The sequence below is a fragment of the Ceratotherium simum genome, chromosome X, assembly GCF_057802395.1.
Source record: "Ceratotherium simum simum isolate JZ-2026a chromosome X, ASM5780239v1, whole genome shotgun sequence".
Classification (NCBI taxonomy): Eukaryota; Metazoa; Chordata; class Mammalia; order Perissodactyla; family Rhinocerotidae; genus Ceratotherium; species Ceratotherium simum.
Genome location: NC_141940.1, coordinates 2,915,417 through 2,923,672, shown reverse-complemented (window position 1 = coordinate 2,923,672; position 8,256 = coordinate 2,915,417). Strand labels below are relative to the sequence as shown.

Here is an 8,256-nt window from a genome sequence, read left to right as displayed (position 1 = left end):
GTACTAAAACTCCGGAAAACCATGGCGGGGAGGTTTTCCAATTAGAACATTCTTTTTCCGATCTGCGGATGATTCTTAAAGCAGCAAAAAGCCATTCTTCAGGGCATGTGGGGATTATCTGCCAGCAAGGCCTTGGCTCGGCTCATGCACTCGTGCTCTGGAGGCCTGGCCTGGGGCTGCTTCAGATCCCGAGACAAAAGGCTGTCTGCGTTCTGGGGTATCAGGTCACACAGGCCGAGACTGATGGCCGAATGTTTGCTGGGCTTATTCAAAGTAGTAGATTCAAAAGGCAGCGAGGAGTCCAGGCTGCAGGGGTGGGAGATGTCACCGTGGCCGGGGAGAGGCCTGCCTGCATGACCTCCCTGCTCCCAGTGGGGCCACTGTCCACAGAGCAAGAAATCCCCAAGCATGGATTCTGTCCCTTGGAGCTGAAGTGGTCTGCCTTCCCTACCAGACTGGGAGCTTCTCCAAGCCAGGACTGGGTCTGACTGGTCCCTGAGTGGGGCAGGGGTGGCATTGCAGTGGGGGACAGGAAGCCCAAAGGGGGCATTTGGTGAATGACAGTATGTGTGTGCACCAGGGAGGGGGACCAGCCCCTTAGTCAGGAGTGTGGGCTGAGGGTGGGTCGGGGGCTCCCAAAGGCAAGACCAGGCAGGCGGGGTCTCACCCCATGTGCTGAGGGGTTGGACCAGCTCCCAGCAACCTGGAAAGCTGGTTACAGACTCAGATTCCTGGCCCTGCAGGTTTGGGGCTCCGTAGGGGCCACTGTGGATGCAGCCATGCCTGGGGACCCCTGCCCCCAGGGGACCCACCCTGCTTGGAGCCATCAGAGTCACCTAGCAAGTGTAAACTGGTTAAAGAGCTTAGGAGGATGAGGTGGCAGGGTGGGGCCCTGGAAGGAGGGACGGGAGGAGAGGATTAGGGTGCAAATAGGAGCCCAGCCCTCTCCACATGTGAACCTGAGCACCTCGGCCTGGCAGAGGATACATCCAGAGCAAGTGGAGCCCTGAGTTTGGTCCCAGCTCTGCCTCAGACTGGCTGTGTGGCCCTGGCTAGATGCTATCCCTCTCTGGGCCTCTGTTTCCCCATTTGCACAATGGCAGAGTTTGGGTCAGTTGTTCACCTTCGGTCCCCTCCAGTGTGGGGACACTCTGCCTAGATTGGTTTTGGGGCCTGACAGCTTTCAGGGCACACCCATTGTCCCCCTCCCTCGCCTGGGAACTCTTTGGCTAGACTGACTTGCCTGAGTTCTGTTCCCAGCGCTGGAGATCACAATGGGGCCTCCCTGGAGCTTAGGAGCCCTGCTGGCCAATTCTTTCCAAACAGACACCTGCCCACCTACTCATCTGCTTGCTTCAACCTGGCCTCCCAGAGACTCTGTCTCCATTGCCTACTCATGGACTATGGCCCCCCTTGGCATAGGGGGTCACCACCTGCCCACTCCTGCCTCTACCTTCCAGGCCTCTTATCTCCCTACTTAGAGGCAACACCTGCATCCTCTGAGCAGAGCCTTGCTGAGGGCCTGCTTGTCGGTGGGGAGACTGGGGGCCTTCAGGAGGACTCTGCCAGTGCCTGGGGGCTGGCCAGTCTTGGAGATGGAGATAGGCGCCAAGGCACAAGAAGAGCTGAAAGTAGGGAGGGATGGGGCCAAGCTCAGGCCAGGCAGGGTTAAAGGCCAATCTGGGGGCAGCCAGCAGCCACAGGGGTTTTGGCCATCAAGTTCTAAGCCAAAGAGAAGTTTATGAAGGAGTCAATGTTGTGACTGAGAGTGGGTAGGAAGGTCACCACCAAGGGGACATCTTGTGCAGGGGCCCTGTGGTATGAGAGCACTTGGTGTGTCTGGGTTCAGGTGCCTGAGGGCAAGGAGTCAAAGAAGAGGCTGATGAAGTTGGCAGGGGCCTTGAAGCCTGGCTGAGGTGGCTGGGGGTGGCCCTGACGGGGGGGTAGGTTCTGTTGGGGCAGTGAACAGGTGGGCAGGGCAAGGTAGGGCAGGGCAGTTACCATTCGAGTCAAACCCGTTTGTAGGCGAGCTCAGCTGCAGGACCTGGCAGCCTGGCAAGGCGGGAGGAGTCGAGGAAAGGCTGGTCCCTTTGGCTGGCTCTGTTGTGGTGGATCTGGCCTGGGCAGGGGCTGAATCACCTAGGGCGTGGGAAGAGCTCTGGACCCCACTCTTGCCTGTGCTCTCTAGCTGGCCTACCCAGACTTAGGGCTCGGGAGTGAGCTTGCCCTTTCCCACTGATGGCCTTGGAAGGGAAGGGCCACCCTCTTCCTCACCCTTACATTTAATCCATCACTGTGTCCTCTACAGTCTACCTCTTTAACCTAGGGACTCTCGAAGGGCTTGAAGGGGGCCCAGAGATGGGGTGTAACACACCCTAAGTCATATAGTAAGTATGTTTAGGAGTCAGGATGCCAAGGCAAATTCATGGCCACCAGCAGTGTCACCAGAAGGCATTAGATGCTGGCCACCAGACTGGAAGCAGAAAAATGCTTGTGGGCAAGAGACGGAGATGAACTGAAGTGACTTTGTACACAACCTCCCCCTCTACACCACACATATTCATGCAGACACAGGGTCACTTCCTCTCTACCTGACAAAGTCCAGGAAGAGAAGGACAAGGACAGCTTCCAGAGTCTTAATCCCCCCTCAATCCCCTCCGCTCCTCTATGCTGGTCTCCATGCCCTCCCGGAGCTCACTGTCTAGAACAAGAAATGGCGACGGCCGCTGTGCTGGATCGATGCCATCACAGAGAACTGGGGGAGCACGCAGACGGAAGTGATCCACTTGCCTGGGTGGCCCGTGCAATCAGGAGAGGATTGACGGACGCTTGAGCGAAGTTTTGAAGGATAACTAAGAGTTCACCAGCCAGGCAAGGGGACAAAGGACATTTTAGGGAGTCTGAGTGCCAGGAGCAAATGCCCCGAGGAGACAGGACTTGTGGTGTATTCAGAAGGCGGAAAGAGGCCAGAGAGGCTGCAATGTAGTGAACCGAGAGAGAGTGGCTGGCCCTGCTGAGAGAGGTGGTTGCAGCTGATCCGTGGGCTCCCTTAAAGAGTCTGGCTTTTATCCTGAGAGCAATGGGACACCATTGAAGAGCTGCAAGCAAGGCAGCACCGTGTAAACTATTAAACTGATTTCCGTGCAGAGGCTGGATGGGAAGGAAGGTGAGACCAGAGGCAGGGAAATCAGCAGGAGGCCGGTCCTGTGGCCCAGGTACAAAAAATAGCTGGTGGCAGTGGGCGTGGAGAGAAGTGAATGGATTGAAGGGCCCTTTGGGACATAGACTTGGCAGGACTTGATGAAGGAGGACCTGTTACCATCTCTGGAACTGGCTTAACCATCCCTCACCTGGGAGGCTTCCCCTGGCCCCACAGGCAGAGTTAGGGCTTCTTTTGATGCTTCCTCCATCCTAGCCCCTAGCTCAGTGCCTTGCACTTAGCAAGTTCTCAGTAAGCATGACTGAATGACGTAAGTACTCAAAAGCACGAATGAATGACACATCAAACTGCACCGGCCCTTGGGGTCTGGATGTGTCTCCCCGCCGAGCCAGTGAGGTGGCCCAGCTTGCTGACAGGTTGCTCACTGCTGTGCCTTGGGAACTCTTAAGTCCCCCTCAGATGGCCTTCCAGCGGCCAGGGAGCGGGCTCCCTCGTTTTCTTCTCCTTCCTAGCCTCCGGGACTTCCTGCATGATCTCAGCCGCCAGCACCCCTCCCTCCTCCCCACCCCTGTCTGGGATCTCCATCTGTAAAATGGATCTAGGAACAGTAGTTCTCGACAGAATTAACCCGCAGCGTCTGTGGAAGTCATTGGCTCCGAGCGGGGACCAGATCGCGTCGGGCGGGCGCGGTCAGGGGCACAGCTAGGCAGCCGGGGCCCTTCACGTGGCGGAGGCCTCCCGGCCCGGGGCCGCGAGCCCGGAGGAATTTGCCTGGAAGTTTTCCACCGCGGCAGAGGCTTCTGGAGCTCGCTCTGGGCTCGGCGCGGGGAGCCCCGGCCTTGATTTCTCCAGCAGCCCTGCGGGGCGGAGCCGGGAAAGGGCAGGCGGGCCGAGGACACTGGCGGGAGAATGTGCGGAATGTGCCAGGCGCATCTACCTACCCCAGGAGAGGGCAGAGGAAGGGGGCCGGCCGAGGGGAGGGGCGAGGGGCGAGGCTGCGGGCGCCCAAGAAAACCTGTTTGTTCTCCTGTGGGTGGAGACCAGTCCTCGCCTCCTCGCTGCCTTGCGTGCTCCCCGCCGCGCCCCGCGCCCCGCGCCCCGAGCTGGCAGTCCCGGCCAGGCGCTGCCCACCCGAGGGAGCCCGCACTCCGCACCCGCCCACCCAACCCTCTGCCCGCCCCCACGAGCCGGGCATCTGTGCCAGGTAGGGCTGTCGCGTCGCCGTCGGCGCGGCCCAGCAGAGAGGCAGCGGGGGCACCGAGGCAGCGGGGCGGGGGGTGAGGGGGGGGTGGGGGTGGACTGGCCCGTGCCCAGCCGTGTGACCAGGACAACTCGGAGTCTCAGTTTCCCCATCCAAAATCCTTATCCACTCCAAGCATCCTTCCTGGGCTTCCACCGGGAAGGCAGTGCACTTGGTTTTCTGGTTTTCACTGTGAGCTAAGAGACTAACAGGGAGAGGCAGAGAAGGCTGGCTTGGTGCCTCCGTCCTTACTCTTTCTGGAAGAGAGTTTGATTGTTAGTAAATGGCCTGGGGCCAGGGTGCTCTGAAAGTTGATTGCAGGCCGCAAGAATTGGGGAATCTCAGATCAGCTAGTTCAACCCGTGTCCATGTTATAGATGAGAAAACTGAGACCCAGAGGCTGGCTCATCCTGGGGTCCCAAGCAGGAGGTTTGCAGGTTGCTTGTGATGAGCATGTGCTGGGCACAGGGTGGTCTCCTGGTGGGCCACCAGGAAGGTAGCTCCTCAGACAGAAGGTGCCAAATCAAGTGTCACTGGATGTTATCGATGGACGGGATCTGCATGCAGTGAGCCCTCTGTAGCTGGATTGTTCTGATGAGGGCAGGGGAGCCAAGATCCTTGTCCTCTTTGGAAAGGCAGACTGATACCTCACCTGAGAGCTCAGCTCCTCTGCCTGCTCGGCTGCTTTCAAGCTGGAGACACCTGGGCAGCTCCATTGGTCCAAGGGGGTGACATGCCAGGCTGCCTCCCACCCAGGGACATCTGAGGTGCGGTAGGAATTGTGTTCTCACTGAGCCGTTTGCACTTATCCTTGACATTGTGGAAGATGATGCAGCCACATCTCAGGACTACACTCTGTGAGCTCTGAAAGAGAGAGCCCCTTGCACCCTACTCAGCAATGGTCAAGGCCTCTGACACCAGGACCCAGTCTTGCCTTCGTCTCATGGCCCTTCAAACTTCTGGTCGTGGTTACCCAGCTGGGGATGGGGGCAGGGTCCCATGGGCTGATAGGCCTGGACAGTGGGGAGCGGTCTGGGTTCCCGCTTTCTCCTCAGCAGCTCACATGGAGCTTTGAGGGAAGGCTGGGGATCCTGCCTTCCCAGGGCCTCCACTGCCTCATCTGAAAAATCAGAGGCAGCTCAGAGGCTCTGCCCACCACTTAGAAACAAGAGGCCAGGACACAGATGCACAGATCAGGGGCCAGCTGTTGGCCTCATCACCCCTGGGCCACCCTGGGATGGGAAGGAGCAGATACACTTCACCAGCCCTACCCCCTCCTTCCATCGATTCCCAGCCCTAGCCCTTGTGACTTTCTGGCCTGGCCTTCGAAAGCCCTGGCCTGGCTGGAGGCTCTATACTCAGCTGTGAGGAGCTGATGGAAGGTAGCCATCGCAGGGCCAGGCTTACAGCAGGTGCTCCAGATATGTTCATTTCCACCTTCTGGACATCACAGGTCAGCGAGAGAGGTGTCCCATGACCATATTGGGTGCTGTGGCTCTGAGTGGAGTAAGCACAAGGGGCTGTGTGAGCCTGGAGCAGGGGAGCAGCCCTGGTTGGGAGGCTTAGGGAAGGCTTCCTGGAGAAGGAGGGCTTGGAAGCGGGAGGAGAAGCTCAGCAGCTGCCAGGTCAAGGTCCGCACATCCTTTGGGGCTGCTTGAGTCTAGCCTCCCCCTTGTTCCCAAAAGACAAAAGCCGGTTCTTCTTAAGCCCCTGTATGTTCCACCCAGAGCTGGGCAGTGGGGGCCTGGAGAGAAATCAGATGCAGGCCTTGCCCCAAGGAGTCACAGTCTAGTTGGGGAGACAGGCCACTCAGTAAGGAGCTGCCACCTGCATAGAGATTGTCCACCTCACTTCCTCCTCAATTTGAGGCCAGATTCCAGACAGAGCTCCCCACCTGAGGGCAGTGACCCCAGGAGCAGCCAGCGCTTCACCTCAGCCTCCTTCAGCCTGCCTTATGCTCCTGCGTTTGTTTCTGTCTAGTGCTCCTGTAGCCTCCTGAGATCTAGCAGGGAGAGACTCCAGGCCCCCAGCAGTGGGCCCAGGACCTGGCCGCGGTCGGCATGGGCACCTGGTCCCTGAACTGTCCTCAGTCTCGTGTCAAGAAAACTCCCAAATTGGGCTCAATGCATTCTGGAAGCTGGAAGCCCACCTTCTTCCTTCGCCATTCAGCCTCCATGGGTAACCTATCCCTTTGGTTTGGATCTTGCTTCAAGCCACAGTCTATAAGGTGCCAGCTCGTGCATAATACCAGCTTGCTTTCTGCCTCCTGAACCCTGAGGCTGCCCGCACTGCCAGGCCCTCCTGGCATGGGACAGGACCATGGCAGGGGAAGAGGAGAGCAGCAACCCACATGGCACCCTGGACCTTTGGGCCCCTATGGTTGGGATCCACTGGGATCTGCATTCATTCCCACTGTGCCCGCAAAGAGCTGGCTGATGCCAGGACAAGGGCAGCGCACCCAGGAGACCCACATGCCCGCGTGATGCTCAGGAAAGGTTAGCATCATTACTTTCAGGGTTCAGAGATCTGGCAGGGGCTTGTGAAGCAGAGTAGGGTGTGTGGTGGGACAGGGAGGTGCCTCTACAGCCTACTGTAACTCGGAGGTTAGACTGGGTTCAAACCTCGGTTCAGCCACTGTCTAGTTGTGCAAACCTGAGCACATCACACAACCTCTGGAGGACTTGATCACCTGTACAGAGGGGTGGCTGCAGCCAGGAACACCTGTGGCATAGCTGCAAGTAGCTGGCACCTGGCACAGAGGTGGTGCTCTGTCAGGGACGTCAGTTGAGCCAGGACCAGTGTCCTCCTCCAGGAGCCATAGTGGCCAGCGCTGAGGTGGGACCAGGTTGGGAGGGGTGTGGGCTCTCCACCTGAGGAAAAACAGTTTAAAAATCACTGCTAGTCTGTGCTGATGATGCATATGGTGTCTACCCATAGTTAAGTGATTTGCCGCAGAACACTTAATTCTTAGGTCATTTCTGGATACCTACTAAAATCCAATTTGCTTTCTCTTTAAATTTTCACTATTTTTATTTTTAACTTTTTATATATATATATATATTTTTTTTTTTATGAGGAAGATCAGCCCTGAGCTAACATCCATGCCAGTCCTCCTCTTTTTGCTGAGGAAGACTGGCCCTGGGCTAACATCCGTGCCCATCTTCCTCCACTATTTTTTATATGGGACACCACCACAGCATGGCCTGACAAGCGGTGCGTCGGCGCGCGCCCAGAATCCGAACCCTGGGCCGCCAGCAACAGAGTACATGCACTTAACCACTACACCACGGGGCCGGCCCCTATTTTTAACTTTTTATCTTGGATTAATTTAAAACTCACAAAGATGTTGTAAGAATGGTACAAAGAACTCCCTCAAAGCCACCTCTGGATTCCCCACTGTTAACATTTCTGATCGTTTTCCTCGGGAAGGGGGAGCACTGTGTGATAGTAATCTTCCACGAAGGAGTGGCTGTGGAGGTCAGGAGGTGTGCAGGGCTGGTTCATTTTTCCAAAGGGAAACTGAGGCACAGAGAGGAACTCACTCAAGACTCATTTGAGGATTAGGAATGGAGCCAAGTTACCTTATCTCTTAGATAAAAACGTATGGATTCATTCGTGTTTTCTGATTACTTGCCCATGTTGGGTGCTGGGGCAGAGATGACTGAGAACTGAGAAGGGCAAGGGTGGGGGGGTGGGAGGGGCAGGTCTGGGTGGAGAAGGGAGTGGAGAATTGAAGGACAAGAGGCCCTATGGGTGTCATTCTCAAACTCTAGTGTGAGGAGGCAGGAATCTGCAGTTTAAGCGCACGTCCCTGGGGATCCAGAGGCCACTTTTGGAAACGCTGTCTAGGCCTTTC

At 57.1% G+C, this 8,256-nt stretch overlaps 1 protein-coding gene across 9 annotated transcripts in view; it reads left to right on the top strand.

Moving 5' to 3' along the window:
* Positions 1-4,202: 4,202 nt before the first annotated feature.
* Positions 4,203-8,256, top strand: part of ZNF185 (zinc finger protein 185 with LIM domain) — a 75,816-nt gene continuing 71,762 nt past the window's right edge. For 5 of the 9 annotated variants that reach the window (XM_087426638.1, XM_087426639.1, XM_087426641.1 and 2 more), the window contains exon 1: positions 4,205-4,364. The gene's annotated coding sequence lies outside the window, so the exon portion shown is untranslated. Of the gene's footprint in view, positions 4,365-8,256 lie in introns of all 9 variants that reach the window. The other 4 variants (XM_087426637.1, XM_087426640.1, XM_087426636.1 and 1 more) reach the window with 2 other exon arrangements.